Here is a 19,041-nt window from a genome sequence, read left to right on the forward strand (position 1 = left end):
CTGCAGTAGCAGGCACTTAACAGAGGGGCTGCTCCAGGCAGCCCTAAGAAGAGCTTTTTTTCTGAGGAAAAAAGTGAAGACGTCAAGGGCAGCAGCAGTGTTACATGTCAGTGGACATTCACGGCTGCAGCTCCGGCTCTCCCCAGCGGCGCTGTACACTCCCGAGCCCTGGTTGCCGGGTAATTACAGCAGGAGGCTCCGGTTTTCGGGTAGGTAACCCATAATGTTGGAAAAACTTTTCCCACAGTGTTCTGGCGACTGTGATGGCCTTCTGATTGGGGGTCACATAGGCTTGCGCATATCGCGTGAAGTGGTCGGTAACTACGAGGATGTTCCCCTCCTGACCTCCCGGTCCCTCGAGCGATAAGAAGTCGATGCAAACTAGATCCATCGGTACAGAACTTTGGATGGTTACTAAAGACCTAGGAGAAAGGAATAAGCTCCGGTACGATCGGCATGTACGGGAACACCGTCTGTTTCTAGGGGACAGAGTATTAATTAAAATGTTAGGAGCCCCCAGACGACGAAAACTTGCCAACCGTTGGCGGTCGAAGCCTTATGTCATTGAAAAACAGTCAGCTGACCTGCCAGTATATCAGCTGGCACCCGAGGATGGAGATGGGCCTACCGTGACATATCATAGACAGCATTTGCTACCGATTGCGCTAGATATGCGATGGGATGATGTGGGGGTAGACTCTCATAGACCCGCTTCCATAGTTCATCACCCTAATTTACTTGCAGTGCCTCCGGCTCTGGTCGAAGAAGAGATAGATGGGAAGGAGGAAGAAGAGTATTATGAAGGATGCTATTATAGGGACTTACAAGATTCAAAGGCAGAGAGGGTGCAGGAAATGCATGAAGAGATTGAGAAAACATCCGAAAGTTCAACAGAGTGGAAAGGGGCAGGGAGCCCTGGAAATGAAGGAGGAGATTGGGAAAACAATGACGACTTCGAAGTACCCATGGACCCTGTGCGGAATATGGATACTGAGTTAAACCTAGACGCTATACATGTCCCGAGACCGCAACGATCTCGGAAGCCTCCTCGGATACTTACCTATGATAAATTGGGAACCTCTACTGAGGTACCTTTGGTTGTACATCCTTTTAGAATCCTACCCTGGCCTTACTTTAGTACAAGGTCTGAGGAAGCCGCCGAGTACAAAGGCGGAGAAACGCGTAACCAAAGAGCACCGGAGTGCCGCTGAGCACAATACCCACATCATCTACACACAGCACTGACGTCAGCGAAGAGAACGGGACCACGGAGCACAACGGGTAAAATCACCCTCCTCCATTGTCGTAACACGCTGGCAGGTCCAGTAGGAGTATTACAGAGGTGAAGCACCAGTGCCGTGGGACCCAGGTAACTCTATCATAGAGACTGTGTATTAAGGATTCCTTTTTTCCAAAGGATACTTCATTCAGCTGGATCCGTACTGCTACAGTGTGATATATGTGGACGATACCATATCAAATTATATAAATCTTCATGAAAAATGAAACTATGTTTCCTTTTGGCTAACAACTAATAACCATCTGAACTATTCCAAGGGACTTTGCTATCAAGCGAGGACATTGTGCAATATTAATCTAGCCTGCACAGGTTTTACAAATGTTTCAAGTCAATTAGATCAAATTATCATTGATACATATCTTTTTCTGGTATTCCATCTCAGTACTAGTTTTTAACATTGGTGTTATTAATACTGCTTTATTTATTGTTATCTATTTTTCATTTTTCTTTTTTCCTTTTTACTTTTTCATTTTTGTTTTTTCATGTTATCAATTAAAAGTCTATTGATTATTTATACCGCTAATGAGTATTAATTATATGATTAAAGTAAGTTTTATTTTCTAGTAATCCCAGCAGCGCTCCCACTCTGTTTGTTTTTTTGTTTCTATCATAATCACGGGGGTCGCAAAACATCCCTTATTGTGGGCAGCAGCAGCAGTATTACTATTAAAATACTTCTGAAAAGGTATTGTAAAATAGGAATTTCTCCACCGGTGAATCAGCGCAACACCTATTTTCTAATACTTTTTTGCTTTAGTACAACTGTCTAGGTTTAATATAGGGTGAAAACGCCTTCCCCTTCACTGTCATAGGGGACACTGTATACATAGTAGTGGTGATTCTGGCTTGAGCCAATCCGACTCACCAGGGGGAAAGTGTAGCCCCAAGAATATTATTAATGGAATAAGCACTGCAGTTGTGTTACCTATAGCAGATAAAGGTACCCAATTATAATTTATTAGATGTACTCAATTATAATTTATAAGAATAATATGTGTAGCCATGCTGATTAGTTGAGTGGGCACGGGGGTATTGAGGAAGAAGTTTCCAGAAGTGGCATGAGGGGGAAAAAAACGGTTGGAGAAATCAGTTAGGAGGATGAGAAGGGAGGAGGCTGGAGAGAGAAGAGCTGAGGAGAGGGAGCAGAGACGCAGGGGAGACCGGAGTGCAGAGCTGCCGGAGATAGCCGCTTATCGTGGAGAGCGGGCACAGGCGCAGAGACGCTGCGAGCCACAGCGAGAGGCTCTGGACGGGAGCCGCTCCGGAGCAGGGAGAACGGCGGCTAGAGGTGCCTGACAGCAGCGCTGGTGAGACTGCCCCATTTTGGTTGAGGAGAGTGAAAGGGGGGCATAACCCCATATGTGGTAGCAATTGGGAGCCACGGCAGCAGTAAGGGAAAGCCTAGTTAGCGGAGAAGAGACAGACAGGCAGTCCCTGACTCCATAGCAACGGAGGACGCTGTGTTGTGGGCTGATTGATCTACACTGATTCAGTCCTTTCTACCATCAGCATATACCGCATCATCATTGTTGTGAGTTGGGGGAGCAGCATAGACAGCATTAATATTGAAAGAGAAATTATCTCCCTAAGTATACTGCACTTCACAACCCAGAGACTCTGAGCCCTCACCATATAAGTGTAGCTTGGCATGCCTAGGCTGTCGCCGACCGATCTGTCCTACTGTACATCTACATTCAGCGAGGGAGCCAGATTCATCTTCTGACACTACACTTAGAAGTGGGCCCCGCCTGGAGCTCACTGGCTAACTTCATCTTTCGTTGATACAACACTGCTACAAGGATAATTTAGCCCGAGTCAGTGATTCCAGATCAATTATCTTCCGACGGGTTAACTGTTGGCATCTAAACAAATGAATTCTAGACTGATCCTGTATTTACTATTACACTGAGAGCGTCTTTAGGTGCACATACCAAGGAAGAAAACCAAATAGCACCATATCAAGTACATTAACTATTGGTTAAGTGTGTAATGAAAAGCTTTAGCCACTGAAGTAACTACAGAAATTTAGAATAGTGGACCCTTCCCCTACAGCACCACTGAGTATAAGTCTGAACCCTAGGAAGGATAGACGGGTCTAGTCGGACATAACCAGAGAGACATTCGGAGCCACATAGCACTCAAACCATACCATCATTCCTCAATCTCAGACTTTGACCCCCAGAGTTGCCACAACTAGGGCAGCTGGTTGCGCCTACGACATTGATTTCTTCAGTAGTATCCCAGGTTATGGAAGGACAGATACATTGTGATACTTTCTCATCTGATCCACAGTAGCTTAAGTCCACAGAACTTCTCAGTTGGACTTTCACTAATATCTGGGACCCCATTTAAGTTATACTGTAGATCTTACTGCGCAGCTATGTTTTTTTTCTAAAATCCCCGGGGCTATAGTCTAGTAGACTATAGACAAGGTACCTATAGAGTTTTTTTGTATTGCATGCATCAGTAATATGTCTAGTAGAGTATAGTTACTATTTCTTAAGTGTTATGTTATATTTAAATGTACAATTCTGGATTACATGGTAATAAAAACAACTGCAGTACTTACCTGGTGTAGCGTGCCCATGAAGAGATAATCCAACCTGGAAAGAAAAACAGAGAACAGGTAATACGGGTTATAATTCCACGGGGAGATCTTATCATTTGTTGGAACGGTACACGGTAACATTAATTATTGATACCCAATCCCCTGGACCCTATAGGTTGTGGAGGAAAATCTAAGGGTGCATTACCACTTTTGCATCCTCGGCTTACCCAGGCAAGCCGCCTCATTACTTTAGCTTGGGTGGAGGCACTAAGATATTCCCCAATGCGGGGAAAGAGAAGGAGCTCCTAGTAACATACCAGGGGGGGCTTAATATATAGCTAACTTTCCTGCGGGAATAGGGTTACACAATTACCCTGTGATATACATCCAGTTCTTACTGTGTACTGTTATATCTATTGTTATATAGCTGTGTAAGCTAGTCCAGTGCAGTATTATTGTTAGTAATAACCTCTGCATTGTGCAGACTGTGACTATTTGTGTGTGCATTTGATAGCTGAGTGGTGTCCATTTCGTGTCTTTCACTCAACCTGCTATCCCTATATTCTATAACCTGAGGGGGCTTGGTGCGTCAGATTTTATCTAATATAGGATTTTCACAAAGATATACTGTATTACGTATTTTTCTCTGTGATTTAGTCACCATATCTCTCCTTTATCTCTGCTGGTGCTGACTACACTGCGCAGGGGTTTGGGTTCAGAGGTATTGTGCTGCTGACAAATTGTACTGTGTTACCTGATACTGCAAGTTATATCATGTCTGCTTCTGAAGGTAACGGTTCTGGGGCTGAACACACTGCCGGTGTTGCTGAAGCAGCAGATACCTATGAGGAGAATATAGCAGCTTTGGGCTCTGGTTCTGGGGGCTCCTTGCCCCCCAGTGGGACGGTGGCGACGGGGGCAAATAATGACCCGCCGTGGGCCGCTTTTTCCACGCTTCTGCATACGCTAGTTTATAAACTAACACCCCCTATGGGACCCCCAATGCTGGTGCAACCGTTTGTGGTCCCTGCAGCTAACCCGCCGTGGGCGGACGATTTATCTGCGCAAATAAAGAAGTTGAACCAGTCCCTGACTACTAAAAAGTCTGACTGTCGCTCACATACATCCAAGTGGTCCTCTAAGCGAGCGCTTGTCTCCTCACAATCCACTGCTGTCACTGACACCTCGTCGGATGAAGACGGCACTTACACTGACCCCACAGGTTCTGACTCAGATACGGCTGATGGGGAGGGTGGTTCACATGTGGATGTTCCTGATCTTTTGGAGGCTATTAAGTTAATTTTACAGATTACGGATGATTCCGAGCCATCCGTTCCTCCTAAGAAACCAGATAGGTTCAAGCGTCAGAAGGTGATTAAACAAGTTTTACCTCACTCTGACCACCTACTTGATATACATCAGGAACCCTGGGAAAACCCGGGTACGAAGTTTGTGCCTCAAAAGAAGATGCTGGCTCGCTATCCCCTCGCGCTGGAGCTGTCTAAGAATTGGGAAACGCCTCCTCCAGTGGACTCACATGTGGCTTCGATGGTGGTTTCCTCAGCTCTACCGGTCACCACCGTCACGTCTCTAAAAGAGCCTACGGATAAACGTGCGGAGGGTTGTCTGAAAGCGATTTACACCCTCACGGGTGCTGCACAAAGGCCCACTATTGCAGCTACTTGGGCTGCAGAGGCCATTGAAGCATGGGCCTTGGATGCTGAAACCTCCTCTGACCATGCTAGACAATGCTTGTCTTATATTGTCACAGCTTCTCGTTATATTAAAGAGGCGGCTTCTGATGCCGGTATCCTGGCAGCCAAGGCCTCTACTACGTCAGTCCTGGCTCGCCGGATATTGTGGCTGAGATCCTGGTCTGTGGATCTGGACTCTAGAAAAACCCTAGAGGTACTCCCTTTTAAGGGAGATATTCTGTTTGGGGAGGATTTAAATAAGATTGTGGCTGACTTGGCTACTGCCAAAACTGCCTGTCTGCAAAGTACTGCTCCTTCTGTGTCGAAGGCTAAAGGTACGTCCTTTCGCCCCATTCGTCCTTCAGGTAAAGCAAAAGGTCAGGCGTACAACAAGCAGGCCCGCACTTCCAAACCTGGTAAGCCTAAGCCCTAAAGAGCCTGGGCGGCCCGTCAGCCATTTTCCAAGACAGATAAGCCTGCCGCATGATGGGGCGGGCCTCCCTCTGTGGGATCCCATGGTGGGGGGCCGGCTTCTAGGTAATACCCAGGAATGGTTGAAGACCACTTCAGATGCCTGGGTACGGGAAGTCGTCACTCGAGGTTACGCCATGGCCTTCAAAAACCGCCCCCCTCATCGATTTTGCCAGACAGACGTCCCATTGGACAAGACAAAGGCAAACACTCTACATTCGGTGGTACAGACCCTCCTGGATACAGGAGTCGTAGTACAGGTGCCTCTTGCACAGAGGGGCCAGGGGTACTATTCTCCGCTGTTTGTAGTCCCGAAACCGAATGGGTCCTCCCGGCCCATTCTCAACCTCAAGGCATTGAACAGGTTTGTCAAGGTTTCCAAGTTCCGGATGGAAACCCTTCGCTCTATAGTTCTGGCCTTGGAACCTGGGGACTTCATGGTCTCCCTGGATATACAGGATGCTTACCTGCATATTCCTATAGCAGTGTCTCATCAGCAATACCTGAGATTTGCAATTGGCAACTGCCATTACCAGTTTCGGGCGTTACCTTTTGGTTTAACAACGTCTCCGCGAGTCTTTACAAAAGTCATGGCGGTGATGACGGTGGTACTCCGCCGTCAAGGGGTCAGGATACTGCCGTATTTGGACGACTTGTTAATCCTGGCAAATTCCCCAGAACTTCTCCTGCGTCATCTAGATGTGACGGTCCGGTTTCTGCAAGCCCACGGGTGGCTCATCAACTGGAAGAAGTCATCCCTGATCCCTGCTCAGAGCATGGTGCATCTGGGATCACTATTGGACACTCACAACCAGTGGTTGTTCCTGTCTCAGGAGAAAGTCCTGAAACTTCAGGAAAGGATTCGTTGCTTCCTATCTCATCCTCAAGTGTCGATACATTCGGCGATGCAGGTGCTGGGCCTCATGGTGTCAGCATTCGACATGGTGGAGTACACTCAATTTCACTCTCGCCCTCTCCAGAGGCTGATTCTAGCCAAATGGGATGGCCTGCCTCACCGGATCAGGTCTCAAATGATCTCATTGACTCCGGAGGTCCATCTGTCGCTGCTCTGGTGGCTCCGGGACCAACAACTGTGCAGGGGCCGTCCGTTCTGGATATCCGACTGGGTCCTGTTGACGACAGATGCCAGTCTAAGAGGTTGGGACGCGGTGCTGGAGCAACACTCCCTTCAGGGGCGGTGGACCAAGGAGGAGTCCCTCCTCTCGATCAATATTCTGGAGTTGTGGGCGGTCTTCAATGCCTTGAACCTAGCCCAGCATTTTATTCAGAACCGTCCTGTTCAAGTACAGTCAGACAACGCCACCACAGTGGCTTACATAAATCATCAAGACAGCACTCGAAGCCGCCTAGCAATGAAGGAAGTCTCACGGATTCTACAGTGGGCAGAACGCCATCTACCGGCCATATCAGCAATATTCATTCTGGGAGTCCTGAATTGGGAAGCGGACTTTCTCAGTCGTCAGGACGTGCATGCCGGCGAGTGGGTCCTCCATCCAGAAGTGTTTTAACTCCTAGTGGAAAGGTGGGGCCTTCCAGTCGTAGATCTGATGGCGTCTCGACACAATCACAGGGTTCCGGTCTTCGGAGCAAAGACAAGGGATCCTCAAGCAGCATTCGTGGATGCGCTGGCGGTACCGTGGAGGTTTCGGCTGCCGTACATGTTCCCTCCGGTGTCACTCCTGCCCAGGATAATTTAGAAGTTCAAGCAAGAAAAAGGAATTCTGCTTCTCATAGCTCCAGCGTGGCCCAGACGGCACTGGTTCTCAGACCTGCAAGGCCTATCGTCAGAGCGTCCAATTCTACTTCCACAACGCCTAGACCTCCTCGTTCAGGGCCCCTGTGTCTACCAGGACCTAGCCCGGCTGTCTTTGACGGCGTGGCTCTTGAATCTTCCGTCTTAAGGGCTAAAGGGTTTTCTGAGGCGGTCATTCAAACTATGTTGCGGGCCCGGAAACCGGCTTCGGCTCGGATTTACTATAGGGTCTGGCATTCTTACTTTGTTTGGTGCGCATCTAACGATTATGACGCTTCCAAGTTTAGTATAGCCAAGTTGTTGGCTTTTCTTCAGCAGGGCCTGGACTTAGGCCTGCGTCTGGCCTCCCTCAAGGTTCAAATATCTTCCTTGTCGGTGTGGTTTCAGAGAAAAATTGCGACCTTACCTGATGTGCATACCTTTACTCAGGGCATGTTGCGTATCCAACCTCCCTATGTCCCACCTGTGGCTCCTTGGGACTTGTCGTGGTTTTGGAGGCATTACAAGAGTCTCCGTTTGAACCTCTTGGTTCAGCTGACCTTAAGTGGCTTTCCCTTAAGGTGGTGTTTCTGCTGGCTATTGCTTCAGCTAGAAGAGTGTCGGATCTGGGTGCCTTGTCCTGTAGTTCCCCATATCTGATATTTCACCGTGACCGGGCGGTTCTTAGGACTAGTCCCGGCTATCTACCTAAGGTGGTTTCTTCGTTCCACCTTAATCAGGAGATTGTAGTTCCGGCACTTGTTTCTCCTGATCTGTCTCCCAAAGAGCGGTCTTTGGATGTGGTACAGGCTCTCCGTATCTATGTGAAGAGAACTGCTCCTATTAGGAAATCTGATTCTCTTTTTGTTGTGTTTGGGTTTCACAAACGGGGCTGACCTGCTCACAAGCAAACTCTGGCCAGATGGATTAGAATGGTGATTGCACATGCTTATGTGAAGGCTGGTCTCTCTGCTCCTGATCACATTAAGGCCCATTCTACTCGGTCTGTTGGACCTTCTTGGGCGGCCCAACGTGGTGCGACCCTTGAACAATTGTGCAAGGCGGCTACGTGGTCCTCTGTGAACACGTTCATAAGGTTCTATGCCTTCGATACTGCCACTTCCCAGGATGCTTCCTTTGGACGCCGGGTTCTTGTGCCCGCTACAGTGCGTCCCCTCCCATAAGGAACTGCTTCAGGACATCCCCATTGTCCATTCCTTGTGGAGCCCAGTGTAACCCGCAGCAGAAAACGAGTTTTATGGTAAGAACTTACCTTTGTTAAAACTCTTTCTGCGAGGTACACTGGGCTCCACAAGGCGCCCACCCTGACGCACTTAGCTTCTTTGGGTTGGTATGGCATTAGCCGCTGACACGCCTCCTGTCGTGAGAATGCGGTGTTGTGGCTACTAACCGTTGTCGTCTCTTTTCCTGCTACTGCATTGGACTGGTTAACTAAAAACCGAGATCCTGTGCAGGGAGGCCGGGTGATATAGGAGGCGGCGCTATGCATTCTGGGAACAGTCAAAGCTTTGAGCCTGTTGGTGCCTCGGATCAAGATCCTACTCTACACCCCATTGTCCATTCCTTGTGGAGCCCAGTGTACCTCGCAGAAAGAGTTTTAACAAAGGTAAGTTCTTACCATAAAACTCGTTTTATATATATATATATATATATATATATATGTGTGTGTGTGTGTGTGTGTGGAGTCACTGATGACAAGTCAATCTCTACACTTGTAAATCATATTATATGGTGACATTTTTCAGAAGCCTGAAAGATCAGCAGTTAATTGGGGAATTTCTAAGTATTTATCCTTGTTACAGAAAGAGTCAGTTTATATTGGGTGTGGTTCGTTTTATCGACAGTGTCAAGGTCGACAATGTTTAGGTCGACCACTATAGGTAGACAGTCACTAGGTCGACATGGATGGAAGGTCGACAGGGCTTCTAGGTCGACATGTGCTAGGTCGACAGGTCTAAAGGTCGACATGAGGATTTTTTTTTTTTTTTTTTTTGTGTCGTTTTCTTCGTAAAGTGACCGGGATCCAAAATTAGTGCACCGCGTCCCCTCGCATGGCTCGCTTCGCTCGCCATGCTTCGGGCATGGTGCCTTCGCTCCGCTACCGCTTCGCTCAGCACACTTTACCGTTCCAATCGTAGTCCACGTGGATCGTTAAGTATGAAAAAATCCCCCCCCAAAAAAATGTGAAAAACTCATGTCGACCTTTAGACCTGTCGACCTAGCACATGTCGACCTAGAAACCCTGTCGACCTTCCATCCATGTCGACCTAGTGACTGTCGACCTATAGTGGTCGACCTAAACATTGTCGACCTAGACACTGTCGATAAAACGACCGGATCCCGTTTATATTATCTGGAGTCATGGATACAATGTTGAATAGAAATTACATTGCTTTTCTTTAAATACAAGCGTGACTTTAATTGAGAGCAAAACCGTTCATCGAGCAGTCTTGAATTTATGAGCTGTTTTGACTGTTTTCATTTATTCATTTTTTTTACTTGGTACATAATATGCGTGTGTGTTTTTTCTGCCTCCACAGTGGTATTAAGGGATTTTTCTTCTGTACTACTTTTTCATTCACATCTATATTGAATTTTAATGTTTTTATTCAGAATTTATTAAATATACGGAATTTGATTTGATCTCTTTTCGCTCTCTCTCTGTGTTCTATTGTTACAATAGTTAGCTTATTGCAGTTCAGCTTTATGTTTGTTTTGTATGTTTTCATGCAGTGGCGGTACTAGTGGGTGATGGACCCAGGTGCAAGAATATGCTTTGGCTTCTCCACCCCAAAGCACCCTCTCCTCCCACAGAAGAAAAACAAAATGCGGGTAGTACCTTGTAGTCAATCAGCAGAAACTGCAAGCTGATGTCTCTGGTGCGTCTGGCGTAGAAAGCTGAATGACAGATGGTCTTGTTCCGGTGCACTGGTGAGGATAGCTGCCAGATTATAGAATCAGTTTAGTAATACAGGGGGATGTATGTCCTGCAGTGTGGGGGTGAATTTACTATAGAACACTCCAATTATTCACCTGAAATTAAAGCACAGATGAGGGACTTTAAGAACTTGTGCCTGCTCTGTGCTCAGCTTTGACCTTGCATGCATTCTGTCACTGTCAGTATGATCTTCAAATCTGTTGCCAATCGGCCATGTGCTGATGGTAGATATCTGGCATTCCAAAGGGAGCCTAATGGTGATCCGAGTCTGGTGCCCCCTTTCCTCCATGACCCATGGCACGTGCCAAGCCTGCTGCGCCTTAGCTTTTGCCCTGCTTGTCACTATAGTACGTGGGCAATAGGCTGCTGGCACTGTTGCTGTCCTCTTTGTTTTTCATTCCCTAGCAACAGAAGGGGAGAAAGGGAGTGGAGCCAATCCAGCTGGCACACAGCCTGCCCCCCCACTGGTACTGTACACTAGTGAGTCACCGACCCAGGCAGCACAACTGTCAGCAGACCATCTAGGGCCACCAGGCTGCAGGTCCCATCATCACCGTAGGCCCCGGTGTGGTGCACTGGCTGCATCACCAGTAGTTCTGCACCTGTTTTCATGTGCAATAATGGTCATTTACCGGGACTATACTGTCTTTATAGTGTTCCTATACATGTACCTACACCCACCCACATCTGCACTGTCACCCCATTTGCTTCACCTGCTAGTCTTATACTTCTTAGAAGGAGATATGTCAAACCGTGGAGGCAGATAAACTACCAGTCAATGTCATTTTACAGGTTGTGTTTGAAAAATAAGAAAACAATTCCAGGACCAGCCATGACATTTGAATACTACATAATAATAGAAATACAGTATAGAGAGCCCAGTTTGCATATATTTGCAAAAATTACATTTAAGCCACCAGGTCATGTCATAGTATCTCTGTTCTAGTCGATCCTAACACTACATAATAGTAGCACCCAGTTCGGGTCATATAATTGCACATTGTTATGATACATAGCATATACGTTGGGTTGGGTATGAAATACCATCAGTCAGGAGACCGACAGCAGGATCCCGATGAGCAGAATCCTGACACATTCCGGTAAGTATTTTCACTCTACCCCTAATCCTAGCCCTAACCCGCCCCTCCTGCAGCCTAACCCTAAACTCCCCCTCCCACAGCCTAACCCTATTTCCCCTGCTGTCTAACCTCCCCCATTCCTGCAGCCTAACCCTAACATTCCCACACATGCCCAGCCCCAACCCCTGTATTTACCTCCAGGATCGGTCTGGATTATGACAGTCGAGATCCCACAGTTGGTCTTTTGACAGTTGGGATGTTGACAGCCGAGATTTTGACCAAATCCCCATACATTAATAATCCCTGTATATAAATATATTTCTAAATCAAGAGCCAACTCACCCAAATTTTCTCCAAATGGAACTAAAACATCCAGCACAACCTCCAAATGCTGATCCCATCTATGCCTCTCAGAATGGTATAAAATTGTGATTCCTCAAATCAATTTATTGGACCTTCACAGGTACATGAAAGGGATGGATTAACATAGACAAGAAAAAAAAGACAAATATTCCTCCAGTACACTGCAAAGGACCAGAAATGAGACTTGACTACTAAGGGGTCTATTTACTAAGCCTTTGATTGAGATAAAGTGGATGGAGATAAAGTACCAGCCAATCAGCTCCTGTCATTTTTTAAACCCAGCCTGTGACATGGCAGTTAGGAGTTGATGGGCTGGTCTCTCTGTCCAAGGCTTAGTAAATAAACCCCTAAGTCTCTGCCTTCTGTTTAGCGGCTGCTGCAGCTGCTACTGGGCAAGGGGGTGGGGACCATGGCGTGAAGGAGAACTGGAGTGCAGGCAGCAGAATGCTGTCCATCCCTCTATGAATATACAATTTACGGGGACTATATGGGGGTCCTTTATGTGTGGGGCCCTGGGGTGACCACCCCTGCCGCCCCTTCTTTGGGGTAAATTTACTAAGATGAGAGTTCTATTTAAAATGGGATGTTGCCCATAGCAACCAATCAGATTCCAGGTATTATCTTCTAGACGGTGCTAGATAAATGAGAAGTAGAATCTGATTGGTTGCTATGGGCAACATCCCATTTTAGTAAATATACTCCCTATAATCTGGCCCTGGTTAGGACTTCTGTTAGATTTTAAATTGTTAAAATAATTCATTCATATACATTCTCTCTCTCCCTCGCCCCTCACTGCTGCAGAAAAAAAATAAGAATTTACTCACCGGTAATTCTATTTCTCGTAGTCCGTAGTGGATGCTGGGAACTCCGTAAGGACCATGGGGAATAGATGGGCTCCGCAGGAGACTGGGCACTCTAAAGAAAAGATTAGGTACTATCTGGTGTGCACTGGCTCCTCCCTCTATGCCCCTCCTCCAGACCTCAGTTAGGGAAACTGTGCCCGGAAGAGCTGACATTACAAGGAAAGGATTTTTGGAATCCAGGGTAAGACTCATACCAGCCACACCAATCACACCGTACAACTTGTGATAACCTTACCCAGTTAACAGTATGAACAACAACTGAGCCTCACTCAACGGATGGCTCATAACAATAACCCTTATTTAAGCAATAACTATATACACGTATTGCAGAAAGTCCGCACTTGGGACGGGCGCCCAGCATCCACTACGGACTACGAGAAATAGAATTACCGGTGAGTAAATTCTTATTTTCTCTGACGTCCTAGTGGATGCTGGGAACTCCGTAAGGACCATGGGGATTATACCAAAGCTCCCAAACGGGCGGGAGAGTGCGGATGACTCTGCAGCACCGAATGAGCAAACACAAGGTCCTCCTCAGCCAGGGTATCAAACTTGTAGAACTTTGCAAAGGTGTTTGAACCCGACCAAGTAGCCGCTCGGCAAAGCTGTAAAGCCGAGACCCCTCGGGCAGCCGCCCAAGAAAAGCCCACCTTCCTTGTGGAATGGGCTTTTACTGATTTTGGATGCGGCAATCCAGCCGCAGAATGAGCCAGCTGAATCGTGCTACAGATCCAGCGAGCAATAGTTTGCTTTGAAGCAGGAGCACCCAGCTTGTTGGGTGCATGCAGGATAAACAGCGAGTCAGTCTTCCTGACTCCAGCCGTTCTGGAAACATATATTTTCAAAGCCCTGACTACGTCCAGCAACTTGGAGTCCTCCAAGTCCCGAGTAGCCGCAGGCACCACAATAGGTTGGTTCAAATGAAACGATGATACCACCTTTGGGAGAAATTGGGGACGAGTCCTCAATTCTGCCCTGTCCATATGAAAGATCAGATATGGGCTTTTATATGACAAAGCCGCCAATTCCGACACACGCCTAGCCGATGCTAAGGCCAACAGCATGACCACTTTCCACGTGAGATACTTTAGTTCCACGGTCTCAAGTGGCTCAAACCAGTGGGATTTCAGGAAATCCAACACAACGTTAAGATCCCAGGGTGCCACTGGTGGCACAAAAGGGGGCTGAATATGCAGCACTCCCTTAACAAACGTCTGAACCTCAGGCAGTGAAGCCAGTTCTTTTTAAAAGAAAATGGATAGGGCCGAAATCTGGACCTTTATGGACCCCAATTTTAGGCCCATAGTCACCCCTGACTGTAGGAAGTGCAGGAATCGACCCAGCTGGAATTCCTCTGTAGGGGCCGTCCTGGCCTCACACCAAGCAACATATTTTCGCCATATACGGTGATAATGCTTTGCTGTCACGTCCTTCCTAGCCTTTATCAGCGTAGGAATAACTTCATCCGGAATGCCTTTTTCCGCCAGGATCCGGCGTTCAACCGCCATGCCGTCAAACGCAGCCGCGGTAAGTCTTGGAACAGACAGGGCCCTTGTTGCAGCAGGTCCTGTCTAAGAGGCACAGGCCATGGGTCCTCTGTGCGCATTTCTTGCAGTTCCGGGTACCAAGTCCTTCTTGGCCAATCCGGAACAATGAGTATTGTTCTTATTCCTCTCTTTCTTACTATTCTCAGTACCTTGGGTATGAGAGGAAGAGGAGGAAACACATATACCGACTGGTACACCCACGGTGTCACTAGGGCGTCCACAGCTATCGCCTGAGGGTCCCTTGACCTGGCGCAATATCTTTTTAGCTTATTGTTGAGGCGGGACGCCATCATGTCCACCTGTTGCAGTTCCCATCGCTTTGCAATCTGTGTGAAGACTTTTTGATGAAGTCCCCACTCTCCCGGGTGGAGGTCGTGTCTGCTGAGGAAGTCTGCTTCCCAGTTGTCCACTCCCGGAATGAACACTGCTGACAGTGCTTGCACGTGATTCTCCGCCCACCGAAGAATCTTTGTGGCTTCCGCCATTGCCATCCTGCTTCTTGTGCCGCCCTGGCGGTTTACATGGGCGACCGCCGTGATGTTGTCTGACTGAATCAGCACTGGCCGGTTTCGAAGCAGGGGCTCTGCTTGACTCAGGGCGTTGTAAATGGCCCTTAGTTCCAGTATATTTATGTGTAGAGAAGTCTCCAGACTTGACCACAGCCCTTGGAAGTTTCTTCCCTGAGTGACTGCCCCCCATCCTCGGAGGCTTGCATCCGTGGTCACCAGGACCCAGTCCTGTATGCCGAACCTGCGGCCCTCGAGAAGGTGAGCACTCTGCAGCCACCACAGAAGAGACACCCTGGCCCTTGGGGACAGGGTGATCAGCCGATGCATCTGAGGATGCGATCCGGATCACTTGTCCAACAGATCCCACTGAAAGATCCTTGCATGGAACCTGCCGAAGGGAATGGCTTCGTATGAAGCCACCATCTTTCCCAGGACTCGCGTGCAGTGATGCACCGATACCTGTTTTGGTTTCAGGATGTTCCCTGACCAGAGATGCTAATTCCTGGGCCTTCTCCACCGGGAGAAACACCTTCTTCTGTTCTGTGTCCAGAATCATGCCCAGGAAAAGCAGACGCGTCGTAGGAATCAGCTGCGACTTTGGAACATTCAGAATCCAGCCGTGCTGTTGCAACACTTCCTGAGAGAGTGCTACGCTGATCAACAACTGCTCTCTGGACCTTGCCTTTATGAGGAGATCGTACAAGTACGGGAGAACTATAACTCCCTTCTTCCGAAGGAGTATCATCATTTCGGCCATTACCTTGTTAAATATCCTCGGTGCCGTGGACAGGCCAAACGGCAACGTCTGGAACTGGTAATGACAGTCCTGTACCACAAACCTGAGGTACTCCTGGTGAAGTGGGTAAATGGGGACATGCAAGTAAGCATCCTTGATGTCCAGCGACACCATAAAATCCCCCTCTTCCAGGCTTGCAATAACCGCTCTGAGCGATTCCATTTTGAACTTGAATTTCTTTATATAAGTGTTCAAGGATTTTAAATTCAGAATGGGTCTCACCGAACCGTCCGGTTTCGGTACCACAAACATTGTGGAATAGTAACCCCTTCCCTGTTGAAGGAGGGGGACCCTGATAATCACTTGCTGGAGGTACAGCTTGTGAATTGCCGCCAGTACTACCTCCCTTTCCATGGGGAAAGCTGGCAAGGCTAATTTGAGGTAACGGCGGGTGGGAGTCGCTTCAAATTCCAGCTTGTATCCCTGAGATACAATTTGTACAGCCCAGAGATCCACCTGAATTTTCGGAGACGCGCCCCCACCGCACCTGGCTCCGCCTGTGGAGCCCCCAACGTCATGCGGTGGACTTAGTGGAAGCAGGGGAGGACTTTTGTTCCTGGGAACTGGCTGCATGGTGCAGCTTCTTACCTCTACCCCTGCCTCTGGCAAGAAAGGATGCGCCCCTGACCCTCTTGCCTTTCTGAGAACGAAAGGACTGCATTTGATAATACGGTGTTTTCTTAGGCTGTGAGGGAACCTGAGGCAAGAAAGTCGACTTTCCAGCTGTCGCTGTGGACACGAGGTCCGATAGACCGTCCCCAAACAATTCCTCACCCTTATAAGGCAAAACCTCCATGTGTTTTTTAGAATCAGCATCTCCTGTCCATTGCCGAGTCCATAAGACCCTCCTGGCAGAAATGGACATAGCATTAATTCTAGAGCCCAGCAGGCAAATATCCCTCTGAGCATCCCGCATATATAAGACGACGTCCTTTATATGGCCCAGGGTTAGCAAAACAGTATCCCTGTCGAGGGAATCTATGTCGTCTGACAGAGTATCTGTCCATGCTGCTACAGCACTACACATCCAGGCTGAAGCAATAGCAGGTCTCAGTAGAGTACCAGAGTGTGTATACACTGACTTCAGGATAGCTTCCTGCTTTCTATCCGCAGGCTCCTTTAGGGCGGCCGTATCCTGAGACGGCAGGGCCACCTTTTTAGATAAGCGTGTCAGCGCCTTGTCCACCCTAGGGGATGTTTCCCAACGTAACCTGTCCGTTGGCGGGAAAGGGTACGCCATCAGTAACCTCTTAGAAATCACTAGTTTCTTATCAGGGGAACTCCACGCTTCTTCACATAATTCATTTAATTCATCAGATGGGGGAAAAGTCACTGGCTGCTTTTTCTCCCCAAACATATAAACCCTCTTGGTATTAACAGGGTTAATCTCAGAAATGTGTAATACATCTTTCATTGCAATAATCGTGTATCGGATGGCCTTGGTCATTTTAGACTGTAAATGTGCCTCATCATCGTCGACACTTGAGTCGGACTCCGTGTCGACATCTGTGTCAACCATCTGAGATAGAGGGCGTTTATGAGCCCCTGACGGTTTCTGAGTCGCCTGGGCAGGCGCGGGCTGAGACCCCGGCTGTCCCAAGGCTGCAGCGTCATCAAACCTTTTATGTAAGGAGCTTACATTGTCGTTTAAGACCTTCCACATATCCATCCAATCAGGTGTCGGCCCCGACACCACACTTATCTGCCCTTGCTCCGCCTCCACGTAACCCTCCTCATCAAACATGTCGACACAGCCGTACCGACACACCGCACACACACAGGGAATGCTCAGACTGAGGACAGGACCCCACAAAGTCCTTTGGGGAGACAGAGAGAGAGTATGCCAGCACACACCACAGCGCTATATAACACAGGGATTTTCACTTATAATAAGTGATTACCCAATAGCTGCCTTATATGTTTTATTTGCGCCTAAATTTATGTGCCCCCCCTCTCTTTTTTACCCTTCTTGTACCTGGATACTGCAGGGGAGAGCCTGGGGAGCTGCTTCCAGCGGAGCTGTGAAGAGAAAATGGCGCTGGTGTGCTGAGGAAGAAGGCCCCGCCCCCTCAGTGGCGGGCTTCTGTCCCTCTTTCTGTGTAAAAAAAATGGCGGGGTTTTTTACATATATACAGTGCCAGACTGTATATATGTATTTTTATTGCCAAAAGGTACTTCAATTGCTGCCCAGGGCGCCCCCCCCCCCCCCCCAGCGCCCTGCACCCTACAGTGACCGGAGTGTGTAAGTGTGCTGGGAGCAATGGTGCACAGCTGCAGTGCTGTGCGCTACCTTAAATGAAGACAGGAGTCTTCTGCCGCCGATTTCGTCGTCTTCAAGCTTCTGTTCTTTTGGCTCTGCGAGGGGGGGGGCGGCGCGGCTCCGGAAACGGACGAACGAGGACAGGTGCCTGTGTTCGAACCCTCTGGAGCTAATGGTGTCCAGTAGCCTAAGAAGCACAAGCTAGCTGCAAGCAGGTAGGTTTGCTTCTCTCCCCTTAGTCCCACGTAGCAGTGAGTCTGTTGCCAGCAGAAGCTCACTGAAAATAAAAAACCTAATAAATACTTTCTTTACTAGTAAGCTCAGGAGAGCCCACTAGGAGCACCCAGCTCTGGCCGGGCACAAATTCTAACTGAGGTCTGGAGCAGGGGCATAGAGGGAGGAGCCAGTGCACACCAGATAGTACCTAATCTTTTCTTTAGAGTGCCCAGTCTCCTGCGGAGCCCGTCTATTCCCCATGGTCCTTACGGAGTTCCCAGCATCCACTAGGACGTCAGAGAAATGGTAAATTTAAGGATGTTATCCATGAGCAGAATAATTATTAACAATGGTGATTCAGAGGTGGGTGCAATATGTTGAGCGATTATCTGATACTGTACGCGAACAGTCTGGGAAACCCTTAGTGCTCATGTGCCAACCAAGGTTTGTGATGCCATACGCATTATCACTTTTACTTGAAGCGGCTTTTGCAATCCATGTGAGGTTCAGAGTGCATATATGACTACTGCTACATGTCTTATCACTTAAATGGACACATCATTAAAATTACATAATTTTGTTTAAAGATATATTTAAGATAGACATATACAGTGGTGCTTGAAAGATAGTGAACCCTCCAGAATTTTCTATATTTCCGCTGACATTTGGTCTAAAACTACCTC

At 48.0% G+C, this 19,041-nt stretch overlaps 1 long non-coding RNA gene across 1 annotated transcript; it reads left to right on the forward strand.

Annotated features, from left to right (window-relative positions):
* The first annotated feature begins 2,400 nt into the window (after positions 1–2,400).
* LOC134956998 (uncharacterized) lies at positions 2,401–10,854 on the forward strand. Its single transcript, XR_010186366.1, has 2 exons — positions 2,401–2,607; positions 10,521–10,854. It is a non-coding gene; the product is annotated as an uncharacterized LOC134956998 (long non-coding RNA).
* The last annotated feature ends 8,187 nt before the right edge of the window (positions 10,855–19,041 follow it).

Source organism: Pseudophryne corroboree, chromosome 9 (genome assembly GCF_028390025.1).
Source record: "Pseudophryne corroboree isolate aPseCor3 chromosome 9, aPseCor3.hap2, whole genome shotgun sequence".
Classification (NCBI taxonomy): domain Eukaryota; kingdom Metazoa; phylum Chordata; class Amphibia; order Anura; family Myobatrachidae; genus Pseudophryne; species Pseudophryne corroboree.